A 23298-nucleotide genomic window follows, 5' to 3' on the forward strand; every position below is an offset into this window, starting at 1 on the left:
GTGCTTAAGGTTCATGTTTTGGCTAAAATGGCCGCGTTTCCACCTCACAATTTACTCTGAGTATAGACAAACCTGTGCATCTGGAAAAGTTTTAAGGCATATCATGCCCTAGATAAATAATTTTCAAATGCATTGTAAGTTTTAGAAAATTTTAAACTTAACTGGATTTTGCAGTGCACTTTTTTTCGTCCCTGCAGAAGATGATAAAATTAAAAAAAAAACAGTTGACTTACACTTGATATGGTCCACTCAGGTGTCACTCAGGTACACAGTTTAAATCACCAGGTAATGTCAGTTATCTATTGTCCATCTATTGTCCATGTCAATCAATACAGTTCACTTCAATTATTACCTGTGGGGAAGTTCTCAAACCTCATTCCCAACTTAGTTTATTTTGGCACCTTCTGAGGAATGACAAAAAAAAATGAATAGCAAAATCCAGTTAAGTTTTTAATATTCTGAAACTTGAAATGCATTTAAATTTTATATATCTAGGTCCAGTCATGCTCCAAAACTTTTCCAGGTGCACAGGTTTGTATGTACTCAAAGTGAAATTTGTGGTGTAAATACGCCCATATTTGCTACAAGGTTATGATGAACCTTAATTCTGTTCAGCATTCGTATTCCTCTGTAATATATTCTAAAGTAGTTCAGCTTCGCCAATCAGCTACACTCTGACAAACGAACCCAATGGTTGAGGATGTGAATGGGGGTTTACAGAATAGAGAATAATGGGCAATACATATAAAGAATACAGAAAAATTGGCAAAAAAAAAAGAATTATCATAGTGAATAATGAGGTGCTAAAATATAAAGAATAGAGAATAATGGTAAAAAAGTATAAAGAATAGAGAAAATGGCCTAACAAATTAAAGAATACAGAAATGAAGGACCCCATCCAGACCCTCAGGTTTGATTGTGGAATAGTAAATTGGTTATTTCTTGATTTTTTATCTGTCCGACAGTTAAACTCTTGCTGTTATTGGGCGTCTGTTTTGATGTGTGAGATGTATAAATTCACAGCCACGTTCGGTCGGAAAGGGGACGTAAAATTAAATGCCACCTGTAGAGAGAGTGTTACCCATTATGCACACTAACAAACCAATTTGAGGGGTATATGGCCTGTTGAAAGCAAAATATCAGCCCTATACAAAATACCCCCAATTGCAGGTGTAAGCTAATGAAAATTATCAACCTTTATTTCGGTCGACCCACTTTACATAACCTATATGATGCACTAACAGATTATTTGTTTTCGTCCTGAATATGCATGCAATATTTGCCACTGGACGTTAAGCAAACAACAAAAAATCAAGCAAGCAAGTAAGCAACATATATCTTCATAGGGCCTAATGCATTACTTTGTAGAATGATGTACCAATATGTGATAAGGCCTCCTTTTAAGGTAAACAATCAGATTCTTTATTATATACTTCTTTCACCTAAATTTACATCCATGTTTAAATTTCTAAAATTAGATTTTAAGTCAAAATAAGTAAGGATAAAATGACATGATGTCATGAAAATAAATAAAAATAGATGTGCGGTATACGTCAAAGAGATATACCTCCAACGACAATCATTACCTAAAGACATATAGATGGCACATAACAGTCTTTTACAATATATACTTCTTATATATATATCATATGTCCTTGCCCAGGCAATAAATAGACAATATGAATAATACTTACCAAATTCTCTTGTTTGCTATCGTCCTGAACATTCATGAAATATTTGCCACTGGACGTTAAGCAAACTATCAGTCCATCAATCTTGTTGCGAGATATGATAATATTTGAACATGAAATGTCCACTAGTAAGCATCTATTACCTTATACCTAGCAGACATTCTTCCAAACATTCGATGACACTGGACGTTAAGCAACCAACAATCAATCAATCCAAACATTCGCGTAATTGTTGCAAGTTTCGTTACTGTGCAGAAAGCATAGCATTCTTTAAACAAGATGCTTCGGATTTAAAATCACAAATTCCTACTAGGCGTGGCTGCGTGTTATACACCCAGCGCAGCCAAACAAACATCAAACTTGAGCAAGGGTTTTACTGCCAGAATGGAGAAGTCAAAGTTATGACCAAATTTCTTTAAGCAAAATTTTTATTTGTTTAAATTTATTTGTTACATGCAGTTTCAATAAACAGCACAGTTAAGAGTACAATATTTTGAAAAATTAGGTCTTCTTTAACAAAATGTCCTTGATATTGACTGGATTGATTGAATTGGTGGTGTGACACCTACATAGTTAATTTAGTCTTTGTACTACTATTTTAGTCATTTATGAAGTTGCTGTAAAAGTCGTGCTTAGAAATTAAGCACGTGCATTACATGTTTAGATTTAAACGTGTTTAAAATTGTGTTTAATTTCTAAACACATGTTAAGTAAGCACATAAAATGTAGACATGTCTTGAATTTAAACACCTTTAGATGTGTTTTAGAATGAAAGTGTTTAGGAATAAAACACTTATTTCTAAGCTAAATACGATTCTAAACACAATCCTATATAAACACATTGTACTGAGACACGTTTAGACCAAAACGTGTAAAAAAGAGTGCACAAAAGATGTGCTTAGAATTCTGTCTAGGATCTAAACACCATTTTACAGTGTACTTATAACTTATAACTAGAATTATTGCGGAGTTTGGACATAAATCTCTTATTTATTTTTAAATTGATCAACAGAGAATTTAAGAAATGTTAGATATAGAATGAAAGTCAATATAACTGCAACATGTCAATAATGTGTTACTTGAAAATTACGAATTCTTATATGGTTTCTTACTGAGGACAGGAACACAGATCAGTAAGTACACTGTCTAGTTTATGAAAGTTTTTCATCTTTTTTCGTCGTCGATCAATTTATGTCTTTATTTAAAATGTGCAATGCAAGATGAGATTGAAGCAACCGAGAAGACTAAATTTCCTAGTTTCATTAATAGATTTTTTTTTTAAATCTGTTTTGTTTATATATAATTATTTTATTTTTTTTTGTCTGACTTTATATAAATGAAAAGTCTTTTAAATAAAATAATTTTTATCATGAAATTAAAAATGAAATAATGAGAAAAGTCGAAGGATATTTTTCTTTCAGATTTGCAGTTACGGGCGCATTACATTTGCCCGCATTATAGTTATAATTTTTACAGGTAACACAGGTAGAGTATATAGATTGTTCAGCTTTGTTTAATTTATAAGATCTAAAGCAAATAAATGGACAAATTAATACTGTTCTGGTCAACGTAGAATATCACGACTGTCATTCTGTATATCGAGAAAAATTATCGTAAAATAACGCGATGTCGAATCTTTCACTATCAATTTTGATTAAAAATCAACAATATCCTTCTTTTAAAAAATAAGCTTTACATTTTCAAGGAAAAATCACTTCCATTTTACTGTTACACACAGTATTATCTGACAAATAAAAAGTTTAGATTCAAATATATCATGATTTATTGGAATGTGACCATTGTGGATCCAAAATGTGGTTTTTGTGCTCCCGCCGCAGCCCAGTCCGTACGAACGTCCCGAAATTGGTTTCCGTTCTCTAACTTTAGTTTGCCTCAACTAAATGTTATGAAGCTTATACACAATGCTTATTTCCACAAAACACAGATCACGTTTGAATGTGGGCGTCTCTTTTACCGTTCTAGAGTTATGCTCCTTTACAAATGTAACAATTTGCTGAATTTTTCGTTTCCGTTCTCTTAACTTTAGTTTGCCTCAACCAAATGTTAGGAAACTTTTACACAATGCTTATTATGTGTCGCCTTTTTCGTTTTCTTCAAAAGTACTGCATTTTGTTTTAACTTAATTAGAGCACAGTATTATTAAGTAAGTTGAACCATTTTGACAGACATATTTCTTTGTTTTCTTATTTTTTTCGCCTGTTCATAATACATGTAATACAATGGATATTTTCACAGATTTTGCTGTTGATTTGTATTTATTTGCCGTCACGATCCGATACCAGATCTTTCACGATCTCATCGCAATGCTTGACCACCGTCACTTATTCTTTTACGATCTGATCGCAATGCTTGACCACTGTTACTTATTCTTTCACGATAATTTTTTTCGATATACCGAATGAAAGCCGTGTAAATGCATGGTGTATAGACGAAACATTATGATTAATCCCAGCATCATTTTCATAGATTTTGAAGGTGTAATGCATTCAAAATTGTTATACAGATACAAGAATAGTATGCGGTCGATTTCAGTACTTGACACTATCTTGAAATTTCTAACAAACACTATTGTCAAACCAAAACGGTAGTTATATGCAGAAGTAAAAAAAAACCCGAGCACTTGATGAGGCAGTTCCTATTTTATTAGGGCATGAAAGCGGTCGTTGTTATTTCATGAAGGTTCTTCATTTCAGATGTTTATGGAAATAACTTGTGAGTTGCGATATATAAAAGGTTTTCTTAAAAGAAATATAGCAAAAAATATATGACAGTTCATAAAACCATATTTATCGCGATATTTTCCTTAAATTTACCAGTGGTTACCTGTAAAATGAATGTGTGTAAATGCAATAAAAATGAAAAAAAAAAAAAATGCAAATGTAGTGATTTTTACGAACGAATACAATGATAATGCCCGTAAATGTAATGTGCTGCAATGTTTGACATAGAACTGCTAAAAGCAATCTTTTTGTAGATGGTGGTACTTTGGGCAACTATATGATTTGTTATTATTGGTTGTTAATGAGACAACTCTCCACCAGAGATCAAATGACGTAGAAGGTCACAGTAAGGCCTTCAATAGGGGGTCTTCAAAAATGGTTTAGAACATACCGCATAGTAAGCTATAAATGACTCCAAAATGAAAAATAATATAAAACAATAAACTAACGGCCTACTTTATGTACAAAACGACCAAACGAAAACCAAATATAATAAACAGCTACAAACGACAACCAATGAACTTCATGCTTCTTACTTTGCAGTCACATAGAAAATAAACAAGGGTTAAACATGTTTGCTGGCGCCAAACCCTCCACCTAATGTTCCTTTTCAGCATAGGTAAACACTTTTTATGTATGTCGTACAATTACAGAAGTTTTGTGTTATTGTTTATCTATTATCTGATGAAAAAATATAATGAAATAATTCCATAGAATTATTTTCGTCACTTTTAAAATTTATTTTTTCAGAGTCTTTCGATAGTCGTATTGAGTCCTGTCAATCTCATCTGTTGACTAGTGTCTTACATTCTGCCGGATTTTCTCCTGTAAAAATTGAACTCAAAAGACGAACCAATAAGTTTTTCACACATTTGGACAAACAGCTTTGTTCCGCTTACGATACCATTTACGTTGGACGTAGAGAAGAAGGTATAGAGGGTGGGCTATATTACTCAGGAGAAGAAAGTGACATCGACGCTTTCTTACCATTTTTCGAGGAAATTTATGTTAACGATGGACAACTACTGCTTGACATAGGATTTCCTAAACCAGAAGTTTGTCCAGACAAGTGGCGATATATGGTTTACAGTAGTTCAGCTGTATTTAAAAAAATATCGCTTTTTGCATTACATGATGAAGATTTTCCGGGTTATATGAAATTGTATTGCCCAAAAGATAACCCTTTTCTATTTGATAAGATACCTTTAAGAGTTAAGCATGTGTATCTTGAAAATAAATCTTTTCAAAACCTTGTAAGGAAATCTGAAGCACAAGATCTTAATATCACAACTGAAACAACCAATCAATACGAATCAAATGGTCCGGCTGTTACAGAAAAGTGCTTTACTACTAGTAACTTCTTTACTACTAAACAAGAGTCACTGACAAGTGACAATGTACCCTGTCTAGCATTTGATGAATGGCCACCTTGTGCAACTACTTGGACTTCTCGACAGAAACCAAATGGATGGCCTACAGACGAAATTATTAAACAAGTTGTTTTCAAAAAATGTATGTTGGCTCCTATTGGCCACTGCGATAGCAGTGATGAGGATATTCAGTGGCGTCTATCTATGCGCGGCGAAAATATTCTTTTCACACTTCTTAATGAAGTACAGGTTCACTGTTACATACTATTAAAAATAATTCTGAAGGATTATCTAATACCGATAATAAAAATATTTTGTCTTCATACTGCATGCAAAATGTGATATTTTGGTGCGCAGAAGGAGAAACTGTAGACTGGAAGGTTTCAAACCTTGTATGTTGCTTTAAAGTTTGCATAAGAAAGCTTATATTTTATTTACAGGAAAACTGTTTACCGCATTATATTGTTGAAGGTAGAAACCTGTTCAATTCGAAACTGAAACCGGATACTTCAAAAATTGTACAGAACGCTCTTCTTCGCTTGAACGAAAATATTATGGAAGTATTAAATCTAAGATCCTTTGAAATGGTTCGTTTTGAAACTGATAATTTTCGACCCGAGCTATTTGACAGCTTAATTGAACGGTCTATCATTAACACGTGTTGGTGTGGTAAGATTCGACGGTTATTTCATTACTTTACTACTTTCGATTTTTTTTGGCTAAATTATGACCGGCATGCATCACTAGAAAGCATATACATATATGAAAATGTATTGTGTGAAATAGAAAACTACGAAGACGTACCGGTATTTCAGAATGATTATATTGTGATAATTAAAAGTATTATTGAATTGTTATCATATTCCTTTTACAGACGAAACTGCGATAATAAACATATGATAAATAAAGCCAGGGAACATTTGTTTGAGACATTTGAATCATCCAGACCATGTATACTTTTACGTTTAGCCACATTTTGTCTGATCGAAGAACAGTTTGAGTTCGTTCTTAACATATGTTCAGATATTATCAGAAAGGAAAGAAAACTAATTCCACCTAAACAAATTTGGAACCAAATACTTGGAAGTGGATATAAACTTGATGTGGTGTTGTGAAGCAAGGAGTTTGACCAACTACGTCAACTTAATGAAGCCATTTTAGCCGAATCGTATTCTATGCAAATACCCAACATACTGTCACCAAAAGACAGTAACATTGTTGAGGAATTCAACAACGGTATGTTCGTGGATCCTTATTTTAAAGTTACATACATGACAGCAGAATTATGGGCGGTTCCGGATGTTATACAACTAGAACTTTTATCGGTCCCTGCAAGGCTGAAGAAATTTAATGCAGACGAATTTCCTTGTCCAAAATATGACCAGGTCCCATGTATAAGAATACATCCTTTGCTTAATTGTTATCTTTTCATGTATATTAGCTACGACGCTTTGGGCAGAAAAAATCAACGTAATGATATATTAGAAAAAATCAACCATTTGAAAGCTGACGAAATTGCTGTTGAGAACAATCAGGTTTTGTTTTACAACATTCAGGTATATTGCAACAGTAAAGCCGGTTATAATCAGAGAGCAGCAAAATATCTAGTTCGGTCTTTAATAATATTCCCATCGCGATATAATGCCGCTTTTGGATATCTGAAAGACATTATTCAGCAGGCACTGACCTTGATAAGAACATGGTTCACATTGCCTTGTAAGTTAATCAACGGGATTATAGTTCACATTGCTGTTGTAAGTTATGCTGTCATCATCGCGATTTTGGAAGAAAAAAATATTGATTAGCATTAAATTTATAGATCAGAGTTGTAATACAAATTTATGTTTTGTTTAAATATTTGCACCATTGCAAATCTAACTTTATACAAAAAAGTTCTGCTTAAACGAAAGTTGTTTTTATGGCTGCTTATATACCAGCCAACAATGTTGTCGATGTCGAGTTTTTCAAAACTTAGTACCCACATTCTTAACTAGCTATCAAACTAGGTGTAATCCACCAAATTCTTCGGAAAATGTCTGTACCAAGACAGGAATTTTACAGATGTTTCCGTTCGTTCTGTTGGTTGATAAAGTCTAACGTTTGATTTTGTCAGTTTTTAATGGACCATCTTTTAAATTGACCTTGGAAATAGGTATTTTTGTAAACACTTTCTCAGTACACCAAACAATGAAATGATATTAAATGCATGGTTCTTAAAAACGACTTTACTTACAGTTCAAAATTGAATCACAATGTTCCGTTTTGTATTTACTTCGAAATCTACCAAACCAAAAAAGAAAAACTGGAGGCAAATTAACGGTTCTAATCATGATATGATCTCCGTTTATGTTCTATAACACATATTTGTGCTCTGCTTACTATTGCTACATCAAACGAAAATGAAAATAACTCTGTACAAGTTTGAGCTTTCTTAAAAGCTGTGGACTGCTTCGCTCTATCTTTAAGGTGATATGTGTACATGTGGTTGTTGAATTAGTATTCTGGAGGTGTGCCTAGATTGGCAGAAGTTATAAAATACAGATAATGCATTTTTGTTAACATTGTATAGGAACAATGTTTATCAAAACAAATCGTGCATATTGCATGTTAACACAGCAAATAAACACGTATTGTTATGCGTTTACTTTTCTACATTGGCTAGAGGTATAGGGGGAGGGTTGAGATCTCATAAACATGTTTAACTCCGCCGCATTTTTGCGCCTGTCCCAAGTCAGGAGCCTCTAGCCTTTGTTAGTCTTGTATTATTTTTAATTTTAGTTTCTTGTGTACAATTTGGAGTTTAGTATGGCGTTCATTATCACTGAACTAGTATATATATTTGTTTAGGGGCCAGCTGAAGGACGCCTCCGGGTGCGGGAATTTCTCGCTGCATTGAAGACCTGTTGGTAGCCTTCTGCTGTTGTCTGTTCTGTGGTCGGGTTGTTGTCTCTTTGACACATTCCCCATTTCCATTCTCAATTTTACGTATTAATAATTGATATTTCAATATCGAATTTCAGTGTGCAATATATGCATTATAAAACGAACATGAATTAATGACAATTGATCAGATCTTAAATACACATAGTTAATTTTCCGGCATTTGATATCTTATCCTGAGACGAGAAAAGTCTGTAATTCTTTATATCATTCAAGCCAATAGCGGTTGCTGTATCTTAGCCGCATCATAAAGCAACCAATCAGAATCTAAATGTGATTAGTAATTATTTCAAGATGGCGTGTATATCGACTGAAACTAATAGCTCCGCACCGTGATGCGAAGCAATTAATTCCATGCGTCCTGAGCACTCTTCTGGATTAACCGTGTCATCAGTAGCGCTCAAACCCAAACACTTGAAAGCAAAGAATGTACAAAACCGAAATACGTACAGTTCTATATTACCAAAATAGATTTAGAGCTAGCCAAATTCCTCTAAGGTCAACTTTGCTTGAGGGAGTTAGAACCTTAGTTCCTTAATCATTTCTATATTTACCAATGGAGAATTTTAGAACATTATTTCAAAATCATGATAGTACCGAAGCGCTGACTACTGATTGATGATAGTAATACCCAAGGGGACTAGAAAAAAATCCCTCACTGGTATACACAAAACACATAAAATGCTCAAGACTTTCTTTTACATTTCTTTAATTTGTATAAAGGTAACGAAAAGACGAAATATAAGTAAGGCATGTTTATTGACATCAAGACATATCTCTTTTAAATTTTTCAGCGATTTGTTTAAACCAAAAAGTAAAAGCCACGTAATATTTTTTTTTATTTTCAATTTAACTAGCCAGTAAGAATGTGCATGCAATCGTTTAAAAAACATACCCGCAAGGAACGACTAATTGATAGGTATATATCCTTATCGTTTCATTCCAGTGACAAATATTACAAGGATTTTTCAGACGATAGTATGATCATGTGATGCACTAGGCAGACACTTGTACGCTTTGCTAGACTGTTTTATTATACTAGCAATACTTTTATAGTCTACAAGCAGATATGTCGCTCTTCATTAGCATTGCTATTCTAAATTTGAGCTAACTAGTCTTTATACGGTGACCTATATCTGTTAATTTCTGTGTCATTTGGTCTCTTGTGGAGAGTTGTCTCATTTGCAATCATACCACATCTTCTTTTTTATATTTAGTCAATTTACTATATTCTTGCTTAGAGGAGTAGCAGAAAGTAACACACTTTAAGTGTTTGGTTCGTCCAGTACAATATAAGGCAAGGGCAGATCCAGCCATTTTTAAAGGGGGGATCCAACCTAGGATAAAGGGGTGTCCAACCATATGTCCTCATTCAAAAACATTGATCGTCAAAAAGGGGGGTTCAAACCCTCTTCTCCTCGTCCCCGGATCCGCCACTGTTAGAACTGAATACATGTCGTACTTGGTACCTATTTATCTACCTATAGAAATAGATTTATAAAAAAATGAAAATATGGATATCTGTGTTAAATTCTTCAATAGTCCAATAACACAAATAACTAAAAAGTAAATATTAAATGATTCCCTTTGAATCTATGTATTAATAGCAATATCAGCAGCGCCTATTATGGAATATTTTAGTTCAAAAAAGACATTTTGTCTTTGCCAAAATCTCGTCTTTTTTCTCACGAAGGTGACATCAGCGATTGAAACTTATAACATTTATTACCATAGTTAAACTTGTCATGAGTGAAAAGACGGATGCTACACGTGGAACTGAATCTGCTTTCCCTTTCGGAAAACCATCCGTTTTTTGTAAGGTTTCAATTGCTCAGTCTTTAGAATTTTATAACGTATTTTGTTGACTATTGTATGACTTTTCGTAATATTTTTAAATAGAATATCTATTTCGTCGTGTCGTTGTTGGTTTCTCCTTGATTTTTGAGATTTGAAAGTCCCTTTGGTATATCCGCCTCTTTTTTTTAACGATTTTTACCCGTAACGTCTGAGCTTGATTTTGACTATAAAAGGTATTCAAATGTCCATATTCAACGAACATTATGATATCAAAGATCTGCATCCAACAATATTGGATGCAGTAGTTAACTTCATGTTCCAGTTTATGTTCTTTATTAAGTACAAGTAATCCTCGGTCTATTTCACACACCATAAATGTTCTTTATGTTTTCTTGTTATATTGAGAAATTACTATTTACACTAAACGTTATGTATTCCATTCTACGTAGTCCATTCTATACTTTCAAATCGACATCGTTTTTAACATAAGTGTAATATTCGCCACTGGACAACATCATCTTCCAAACATTAAGCTGAGTAGAAATGGACATACGTCATAAAACATACAAAGAAAATATGTTTTTTTGTGTTTTACCATGTGACAATTTAATAAAGAGAATATATCTGATCAGCAGCACTTTGAATAATCTGACGTCGTACTTGTTTCTGGAATATTCGTGATTGCACTTGCTATTTTTTTCTATGAATTGCACTTTCGTTAAAGTATCATATGAATGGTAATTCTCCTATTGAAAAACTATGTTCATTTAAAGTAAACTATGTGCATATATAGAAAAACTATGTGCATATAAAGTAAACTATGTGCATATATAGAAAAAAACTATGAGCATATAAAGTAAACTATGTGCATATATAGAATAACTATGTGCATATAAAGAAATCTATGTGCATATATAGGAAAACTATGTGCATATAAAGTAAACTATGTGCATATATAGGAAAACTATGTGCACATAAAGTGAACTATATACATATATAGGAAAAATGTGTGCATATAAAGTAAACTATGTGCATATATAGAAAAACTATGTGCAAATAAAGTGAACTATGTACATATATAGGAAAAATGTGTGCATATAAAGTAAATTATGTGCATATATAGAAAAACTATGTGCAAATAAAGTGAACTATGTACATATATAGGAAAACTATGTGCATATAAAGTAAACTATGTGCATATATAGGAAAACTATGTGCATATAAAGTGAACTATATACATATATAGGAAAAATGTGTGCATATAAAGTAAACTATGTGCATATATGGAAAAACTATGTGCAAATAAAGTGAACTATATACATATATAGGAAAACTATGTGCATATAAAGTAAACTATGTGCATATAACCATAGGTATATTATATCTATGATATAACGTAAACTATGTGCATATAAAGAAAAGTATGTGCAATTAATAAATATGTTCACATAAGGCAGCTACGGCGTTCCATAGTGATCAATAGTCGAACTTTTAATACATTCATGTACATGTAGCTTTATAAAAAAAATCTTTGGAGGGGTAGCATGGGCAAAGAAGTTGAACGGATAAAATATTAATTAAGTAAGCTATAGGTCGTTTAAGTATAAATAACTGAGAATTTCATTTATGAACTACTAGTGAAACTTATGAAATAAATGGAGAATGTGGCCATGGAACACATATGATGCCCCAGCTTGCACATAACGTTAAAAAGGGATATAACTAGAGAAATGTAAAAGTGACACCGACGAAATTCGAACTTTGGCATTATTGGGTTTTATCATTCTATATTTTAAACTGGAAGTTAACTTGGGCAAAGAGCATTTCTAACATGTCTAAGTAAAGAAACCAATCGCAAAAAAAAAAAAAAAAAAAAAAAAAAACCAACACTGGGATAATGTCCGTAACTATAAAAATCTCTGCTCGTAACTGAGATAACATGCATTAGTATTATTTTCTTTTTAAACAATGGAGTATAGAAGATTTGGCAAATTTTTAAAAATTTTCCAAACATTTTCACTACAATCTTTTAATGTATTGGTAAAACAAGAAATGGACTGACCAGACATGAAATCAAATATTAAAAAAGATAACTTTGAAGTTACCTACATGTATTAAAAAAGGCAAGACATTGTCAATTTTGTAGTTAGTCTGAATGAGTCGATATTCAGTTGCATGAAAGTCAAATTAACAGTTCAGACATGCTACTACTAGTATTTCGCATTCTTAATTGTCTTTACAAAATAACATAAATTCTAGTGCATGTTGTGACTGTGAACAATATAAAACCTGCGACTTTGACTTTGCTATCTTACTATATAATATATGTATTTTACCGTTTTTTTTGGTATTGAGAACATATTTTAATCTTGGTTTGATTGATTGATTGGTGTTTAATGTCACTTTCAACACTATCATGCTTTTTCGTGACGGTCAGTTCTTATTGGTAGTTAAAGCCGGAGTGCCCAGAGAGAACCACCGTCATTCGGTAGGAAAACTGACAATCCTAGTTAATCAAGGAGTCGAGCGCACCGGCCACGTGCGGGATTCGAACTCACAATCTCAGTATTGACAGACTAGTGATACAGTAGTTCGACGACTTAGATCACTCGGTCACTGAGGACCCCAGTCATCTATTAACAAAAAGAACAGTTTTTGCAAGTTTTGTTTAACGTACAGAGAGCATGACACTCTATCTACACAAGACATCGGATTAAATGTATCCATTCCGACCGGACGTGGCTGTGTATTTAAACATCCCGCACATTCAAACAGTCGCCGACTTGTTTTACTGTCGGGACAGGAGAAGTCTAGGTGACCATATTTCTATTCCCTTGTCAAACCTATGTTAAAGAGGCACATAAATAGTGCCTTGCAACAGGCCACCTACTAACCCTAGTAGAATTGTTGCACAGGTTCTTTCGCGTGCAAAGGGGGAGGGGGAGCACACTCTTTCGACAATGTACATGAGACAAATTACTGGACGAGGATTCATTATGTGAGATTTATGAAATATCATCAGTCATGGACATTAACAATATCAGGCATGGACATCAACTATATTAGTCACACGCATCAACAATAGTAGTAACGGAAATCAATAATACCAATCACGGACATCAAAAATATCGGTAACGGACATCAACAGTATTAGTAACGGACATCAACAATATCAGCCACGAACATAAACAACATCGGTTACAAACATCAGAAATATTAATCACGGACATAAAAAAAAATATCGGTCACGGACATCAACCATTTCTGTCATGGACATCAACAATATCAGCCACGGAAATCAACTGTATCAGTCAAGGACATCAACAATATCAATCATGGACATCAACAATTTCAGCCAAGGGCATCAGTAATACCATTCATTGACATTAACAATATCATTCACGGACATCAAATATATTTGACACAGACATAAACGATATCAGTTATAAACATAAAAAATAGAAGTCACGGACATCAACAACAGAAGTCACGTATATCAACAATATATGTCACGGACATCAACAACAGAAGTCACGGATATCAACAATATATGTCACGGACATCAAAAATATCAGCTAAAGGGATAAACATCATCATTCATGATCAACAACAATATCAGTCACGGAGATCAACTAAATCAACAATGGACATCAACTGTATTTGTCAAAGACTTCAACGATATCAGTTATAAACATCAACAATAGAAGTCACGGATATCAACAATATTAGTAACGGACATCAACAATATCAGTCAAGAATATAAACAATATCGGCTAGAGGCAAAAACTATATTTGTCACAGACATCAACGGTCATAATTATAAACATCAACAATATCAGTCATTGACATCAACAATATCAGTCACGGACATCAACAATATCAGTCACGAACATAAACAATATCGGACAGAGGCATGAACTTTATTTGTCATAGACATTAACGATATCAGTTGAAAACATCAACAATAGAAGTCACGGACATCAACAATAGAAGTCAATGACATCAACAATATCAGTCACAGACATCAAAAATATCAATCACGATCATCAATAATATCAGTAACAAACATCAACAATTTAAGTCACGAACATAAACAATATCGGCCAGAGACATCAACTATATTTGTCATAGACATCATGCTATCAGTTATAAACATCAACAATAGAAGTAACGGACATCAAAAATAGAAGTCAAGGACATCAATAATATTAGTCACGGACATCAACAATATCAGTCACGGACATACAAAATATCAGTCACGAACATCAGTAAGAACATTAACAAAATCAGCTAAGGGCATCAACACTATCTGTTACGGACATTAATAGAATCAGTTAAGGACATCAACAATATCAGTCATGGACATCAATAATATCAATCACGGACATCAACAATATCAGTCACGGACATCAACAATATCATTCACGGACATCAATTATATCAGTAACATACATCAACAATATCACTTACGTACATTTACAGTATCAGTCATGGACCTCAACATTATTAGTCACGGACTTTAGTAGTACCAGTTAAGGACATAATGTGATCATGGAATATTTTGTTTATCCACGTGATGGACATAATCTAATTTTTAACAGTTGATTTTTTTCATTTAAAGGAAACCTTTGCACGGTACATTCAATGTTGCTTCATTTCAAGTTACAAACACAAACAAAGAGTGAGTTTTTACTTTTTCGAATTAAAAAAAAAATTACTTATTTTTCATCTGCCATCTTTGTATTATCAGTTTAAAACCAGTGGTCCAGAGAATATAAATTCTAATGCATGCAATACTAATTTCAAAAGAAGATATGGTATGATTTCCAGGGAGACAACTCTTCACAAGAGACAAAATGACACAGAAAAAAACAACTATATGTCACCGTACGGCCTTCAACAATGAGCAAAGCCCATACCGCATAGTTAAATATAGACTGTCATTTCAAATAACAAGGTAATATCGGTATGTTCATAATATTATGACACGAGTTGGGTTTCGAAACAATTTTTATTTAAATTTTCTAAAGCAAATTTTGTAAAAGGCTAACTGTAACAAAAATGGATAATTTGTAGTCAATTGTTTAAGAAGGGTGGTTTATGAAGGATATTTAACAACACAACGACAAATAATAGTACGAAAAATGAAAAAAAGGAATCATGTGTGCGATATTTTAGTTAAATCATTAAAAAAATTCTAAAATAATATTGATAGAAATTGATAGAAAATAACCCTAAAAAATAAAATATATAAGAAAACAATAATGTTTATGTAGCTGTTTAATCTTTCTGGGTCAATGCACTTTCAAATTCTAATATAAAAACTGATTGTTGTTTCGTCATAATACATTGGAATTAATGATTTTATATAAGTAATATATATGGGAACTTGATATTTTCCTTATTGCGGAACTATAATTGGTTAAAATTCAATGAGAGAATTGCTTTTCAAAAATATTTCAGGAAGATCAAGTACAAATAGGGGGTCACGGGCCTTATTTTCTTGAAAAATGAAAAAAAAGACAAAAAAAAAGAGACAAACACACAAATTACCCTATCAAATTCAATATAAATGTAATTGTTAGCCCTCGATTTTAAAAGATTTTTTTTTAGAAATTTTTTGAATACACTTCACGACACTTAATTTTGTAATAGTTTAATCTGTAAACTTTAAGTTTTAAATGTTTTTGCTGTATATCAAAGAAACTTTGTAAATTATTTTAAACCAAAAAAAAAAAAAAAAAAAAGAAAGGATTTGGAACATGTCCAGTAGGGATGCTCAGCAAAAAGATACCAATCTACTTTTAATCAAATTAGAAGGTTTATTGATGATATAAATGAATTTATATAGTTTATTCTAACAAATATAGGCAGTGTTGCGGCCAGAAATTACCTTCAAATTGTAGCCAACAAAAGACAATTATAAATTCAACAAGATTTTTTATACAATTTTTCAAATATTTAACAAATTGAAATGTCAACTGTTAAATATTTGTAAAATTGTATAAATAATCTTGTTGAATTCAATTGTCTGAATGTCCGATCCTAGTCTTTTTTTTATCCGGAATTCTTCTCTTAACTGTTGCGGAATTCAAACGGAATATTATGTCCAATACGTGCACATACTTGTATGATTTTGTAGATCTTACCAATAAAAAACTCCAGAGATCCCATGAGAATACTTGTATAGTTGTGTCAAGTCTAATTTCGGTGTCTGTGTATATAGTTGTCACGAAAACTTCTAGAACACTGAAGAAGGGAAACTTCTGGAACATTGTAGAAGTTTAGATTACGCATCGTAGATTATGATCATTCTGGAATTATTATACAAGTCAAATAGAAAGTTCTAATCATTTCGTCAGTCTCTAGGATTGTCCCAGTGATTTCTAAAGTACACGATAACATTATTTTGTTAACAATTACAAACATGTCACAACTTGATTAAGTAAACTTCTTCTTTTTTGCTAAGGACTGGATTCCTATTGGAAGGTAATGGAGCACCTGAGATCACCCTCAGTTTTTGGTGGGGTTCGTGTTGCTCAGTCTTTAGTTTTCTATGTTGAGTTTTGTGTACTATTATTTGTATATTTGTCTTTTTCTTTTTTAGCCATGGCGTTGTCTGTTCATTTTAGACAAATGAGTTTGAATGTCCCTCTGGTATCTTCCGCCCCTCTTTTAATTAGTCTACTAGACGGAGAATGGATAGTACAGACTGGAACCCCTCTATTGTCAGAGCTTCCGTAGTAGCTGTTGTAAGTTGGTTCCACTCTTGTATAGTCCTAGGGAAGTATGATTACTTATAAACTCTCTGGTTTGTCAGTGTTTTGTATAGAAGTTTTTAGCCTCTAGTACGTCGATCGTTTGGGCGAAAGATGGAACTGGCACCAATGTTCACTAGCCTATGCTGGATCTTGTAAAGCATGACGAGTCGATGGTTACTTCGTCTGGAAATAAGTGGTTCCCATCCTAGTGACTTGATCGTATTTGTGACACATCCCGGTATTTTGTCAGTATAGTTGTTTATTACAAACATAGCGGCCCTCCTTTGTACTTGCTCTAGTCAATTTACGTCCTCGAAGGTATGAGGTTCCCATGCCACACTTGCATATTCCAAAAATGGTCTTACCAGAGATATATAAGCTGCATTTCTTACGTTTTTTACTGCATTCTCTTAGGTTTAGTCTAAGGCATCCGATGGATTTAAATGTTTTTTGGCAGTGACGTCAACATGATGAATCCATTGTCAGTCCTCGCTGAAATTTATTCCTAGGTATTTGTTGGTTTGTACAGTTTCGAGAGTGTGGTCATGTAATTTGTGGTATGTTTCTTTTTTTAATTTAATGCTGGTGCTAATGCGAATAACTGTTCTGGATGAAATTTCAACTGCCATTTGGTTTCCCAGTCTTATCGTGCTGAAAGGTCCTGTTGTAATTTGGCTTCGTCCTTGGAATTCCTAATGTGATGGAAAAGAAGGTAGTCTTCAGCGAATAGTTTGACAGTCGAATGTCGAACTGATTTTGGTAAGTCATTAATGATTACTAAGAAGAGTAAGGGGCATTACAAAGTACTTTGTGGAACCCCTAGTGACGACTAAAAATAATCTATAACCAAGAAGAGCCAACTTTTATATTGAAATACTAGACACAACATCTTTCATGGTCAGGGGTTGTGGCTACATATAACTTTTACAGAAACTGTTATAAGTTATGTAAAAATGGGAACCAAAAACTGACGTTAAAATACGTATAAGGCATTAGTAAGAGGTTGTTACCTCGAAATAAAAAAAAACCCACAACCAAATAAGAATTTCGTTTGTATTTATAGATTATATCACAACTATTTCTCTGCACTAAATTGTTAGTATTTTGGTCCGATTTAAAAATATTGAAATCTTAGGGAAACTTTTGACCTTTCGTGGACTTGCTAAAACCGACACTAAAACATCTGCCGTCAACATCTTATTCCAAAGAACAAACATTCACCAGACAGATATAAAACCGATAACCACTGAAAAAGTCCCTAGCATGGGACAGGCACATGATTATGTTTCGGAGTTTAACTCGTTATTCTTTTAAGCTCACTTCGCACAAATGGCCAACTGAGCTTTTCGCATCACTTGTCGTCCTCTGAAACTACTATGCCAGATTTGACCCAACTTGGCCATAATCATCATTGGAGTATCTAGTTTCAAAATGTGTCCAGTTACCCCGCCGGCTAACCAACCTGACCTATGTGACTAAAAAAAGAACATAGAGGTAGCATGCCAGTTTTGTCTATTATTTTGAAAACCGGTATAAACAGAGAAAATCTGTTAGGGTCAAACATGTTCAGAAAGCTGAGATCTACCTATTGTCCATTTTCACCAAAACTGTCAGATGACTTCTTATATGAGTTGTTGCCCTATAATTACGATGTTTACCATTTTTTTAATGTTTGCTTATTATCTTGAAATCTATAATAGATATAGAGAATCTTTAAGTTGAAAAAATGGCCAACAAGACAAGATCTACAAATAAGTGAAATGATCGATATTGTTCGATGACTCCTTATTATTATCTGCCTATTAGTATTGAAAACTATAAAAGAGACATATACCTTTTTGTTGTGGGGATGTACAAATACCCTGCCACGTCGGGTCTGTGTTTATGTTACTTGTTTTTCTGCTTTGCATCGATCTGATGAGTTAAGCCTTTTTCAGCCGATTTTTATAGCGTGTACATATATTTTATATGTTGTGCTGTTAAACCATTGTCCCATTTGTCATTGCAGAGCGTTTTATAGCGGACTATGCGGTATGGGTTTTGCTCATTGTTGAAGGCCGTACGGTGACCTATAGTTGTTAACTTCTATGTCATTTGGTCTCTTGGAGAGTTGTCTCATTGGCAATAATACTACATATTCTTATTTTTATATTCATACTAAAAAGAGCAATATTATAATGATTAGCAAGACAAGATCAACAAAGAAATCAAATCGCCGAAATCGTCCGACGACTCTTAATAAGAGTTATTGCCCTTAAATGCTTTTTTTGCGTCTTTGTCCTTATCTTAAAACTATAATAGATAGGCCCAAACTGAAATAAACCAAAACGATTACCCAGACATTATATACGAAAAGTCTAAAAGTCAAAATCGTAAGTTGACACATTTTTGGATTAATTGCTCTTTAATGACAATGTTTACTGATTTTTAGTATATTTAGATATATGAAGATGTGGTATGAGTGCCAATGATACAACTCTCCATCCAAGTAACAATTTATAAAAGTAAACCATTATAGGTCAAGGTACGGCCTTCAACACGGAGGATTGGCTCACACCGAACAGCAAGCTATAAAGGGCCTATATATTGTTAAAATCTAATAAAGATAGATATACACTTTGGATAGCAAAAATGATCAGCAATACAAAATCTACAAATAATTCAACATGGCTGAAATCTTCATTCGACTTCATATTGGAGTTTATGCTCCTTATTAATGACAATTTTCACCAGTTTTTGCGTGAAAATGATCACCAAAAAAAAAAATTTACATATAAGACAAATTTTGCGGACATCCTTTGTAGAATTTTGATTATTTACATTACTGATCCAATGAACTGAACCCTTATCACACACACACACTTATCGCGTATCATGAATGTTTTTTAAAAACATATTAAATAAGTTCATCATGCGTAGGATGAAAGAAAAAATAAATCAATGACATATGTCATAATGAATTATACTGAATATAAAAATCTTCTATAACTGCTCTTGTAAATATACATTTAAATAAAATGAATACAGATATTGAAAAGCCTGTCAGTTCAATGAATATCGACTTTAAATAAAACTTTCGATTGAAACTGAATTGAATAGTGCGTTGTAAGACATCATTCATATATAATAAATACTATTTGCAAGTTTTTATGGTTTGTCTGTTTTATTTTATTTTTTTGCTGTTTACATCAGAAATATTCTAGTTGCATATTTAAAAGCAAGGGAATAATGTATACGAAATAGTAAAATTTCCGAAACCATATTCACAGAAGTCACGGAGATTCCGATGGGTGAGTATTGTTGTTTACTGATGTAGCAAGGTTTGTGTTACATGATTTGATTGATTTGATTTTTGGTGTTTAAACGCCACTTTTAAGCACCGCTTTCGGGCTATTTCGTGGCGGCTAGTTTTTATTGGTGGAGGAAGCCGGAGTGCCCGGGGAAACCACCAACCTTCGATAGGAAAACTGACAATCCTAGTCAATTAAGATTTGAGTCGAGTGCACCCGCACGAGCGGGGTTCGAACTCACAACCTCAGTGTTGACTGGCTAGTGATTACAGTAGTAACTACTTAGACCACTCGGCCACCGAGGTCCCTTGTGTTACATGAAGCTGGCTTTGTGGTATATAACATGTAATATCACAATAAACAGATTCAGAAAAAAAATGTAAATCATTTAATTGTGACTACTGAGCTAAACTGATCTAGCGGAAAAAGTAATTGAAGAATTAGTCATGGTCAATTTTAGAATATATAACGAATACGTAATAATTTGTTTCTAATGAATGTATACTACTGTACAGAAAGAAACAATGTATAAACAGATAATAGATTAGAAATGAAACGATTCTTTACACAACTTTCATGTTAAATAAAAAAAACCAGCTATAGCCTTTTAAACATTTTTTTCTGAATTATCATTACATATAGTTAAGTAATTTCATCCTTTCCATACGTACATTAACGTGTTTCTATCTTTAGACGAACACATTTGATTTTATCCAGATATTTAGAGTGTATCGTCATTAAAATATTAAGTTATTTAACAACATATAAAGAGCATAAACTTTCAGTTCTATGGTATATGTATCCACACAGACTACCAGTAAAACTACGTCATTCCACTGGTTAAATTATAGCTAGGCGTTGTTATGAAATTTATTTGTACTTTCGGGACATTGTTTTTCTTTTTTCATTTAATTAGTTCACATGGATTTTCGGGGTCATGTGAGCTATTGCCATCACTTTACGTCGGTCTTCAAAGCTAAAAAAAAAAGAACTTATAAGAAAACGTAATTTGTCTTGAAACCAGCTATGACTATAGAATATGTGATGGGGCAAAAACTTCAGAATGTAAGGATCTACGTACCATCAATTTACTAGATAAAAAATGTCAGATGACTCCTTATAGAAATCAATGCCTTAAATGACACAATTTTCACATTTTCAGCAATTACATTGACAACTATAATAGATAGAGAGAAACCTTTAACCGCAGAATTCATTGACAATATCTACAATTAAGTCAAATAGTCAAACACTAGAACAACGATATATGTATACAATTTCGTATTATAAAATTTAAATGACATATAATATCAACTTATTAGAATATTTAACCTTAAACCAAGTCAAAAAACATCCTAATAGCATATTTAAAAACACTGTTATTAAATTCAATGACACAATATTTTGATAGTTCGAAAGAGAAGTTAGAACTGACCAAAACTGATACTTTATTACAGATACTGAAGATGCAAATTCCTTTTCAAGTTTACTCATTGACATGCTGAAAACTATGGGGTTTTCAATAGATGAGATAAAATTAAAGAAATATTCATACACATTTACTTACTATGTGCACCGACTTTTGATACGTAAATAAACTCACCGTAGATACAAGGATTGAAATTTTGTATTTAACGTCGATCATCCAATATACGTTGGTAGTATAGCAGAGGGACTTTTGCCAGGTATTTTCTATGGTGGGAAAAAGCCGGACACTGATGCAATTATACCATTTTTCGAGAAGGTAAATGTGATTCAAAATGAAATAAGGATCTCGCCGGCCGAAATCCGGATAATATTACAAAAACTCGGTTATTCGGTCTGTGCCATCAACGACCCAGAATTCCCGGGTTATGTTAAGCTTCACGTTCCTCATAACATTCAATTCTACACGAATAACTTACATGTTGAACTGAGAAAAAAACTGTCTTCCAAACATAGTTTTGCATGAGCATACTATAAGAAGAAATATGGCCAACGATGAAGACTAAGATCATAATGTATCGAATGAATTTGACTTGAATGGACCGTCAGTAACAGAGAAATGTTATAATCCATCTATCAAAGATCCTGCAAAAGGACCTTCACTAATAAACAACAATATACCTTGTTTGGATTATCATCATTGGCCTAATTTAGCTTATTCCTGGAAACTAAGATACCAGTCAAATGGATGGCTAAATGAAGAAGTTATTAATATGGTGGTTTCTAAACAGTGTTTATTGGCACCAGTTGGATATCACGACAGCGACGGAAAAGAAATTCAATGGCAAATATCTTTTAGAAGAGAGGACTTGATTTTCGAACAGCTAAATAGAATTCAATTATATTGTTGCTTTATACTTTAAATCATCATGAAAGACGATTTAAAACTACAATATCCTCCTATTGTATAAAAAATCTAATTTTGTGGTGTGTAGAAACGGAAAATATCACGTGGAGTCCAGACAATTTTATTGTCTGTCTACAGACATGTCTTTCAAGATTGAAAACATATATAAATAAGAGAAATTTACCTCATTATATTATTCCTGAAAGGAATTTATTCAATTCAAAAATGACACTAGATCTCTCAAAACCATTACAAAATGCGATAGAAAAGTACATTCAAAACATCCGAAATGTAACATCTTAGAGATAATTTGACTGTTGCCGTGATTCATTTTCACACAATGATCAGCTAAAACTTGATACGGAGATATCTTTCA

Source organism: Mytilus californianus, unplaced genomic scaffold (assembly GCF_021869535.1).
Source record: "Mytilus californianus isolate M0D057914Y unplaced genomic scaffold, xbMytCali1.0.p SCAF_8, whole genome shotgun sequence".
NCBI classification, from domain to species: domain Eukaryota; kingdom Metazoa; phylum Mollusca; class Bivalvia; order Mytilida; family Mytilidae; genus Mytilus; species Mytilus californianus.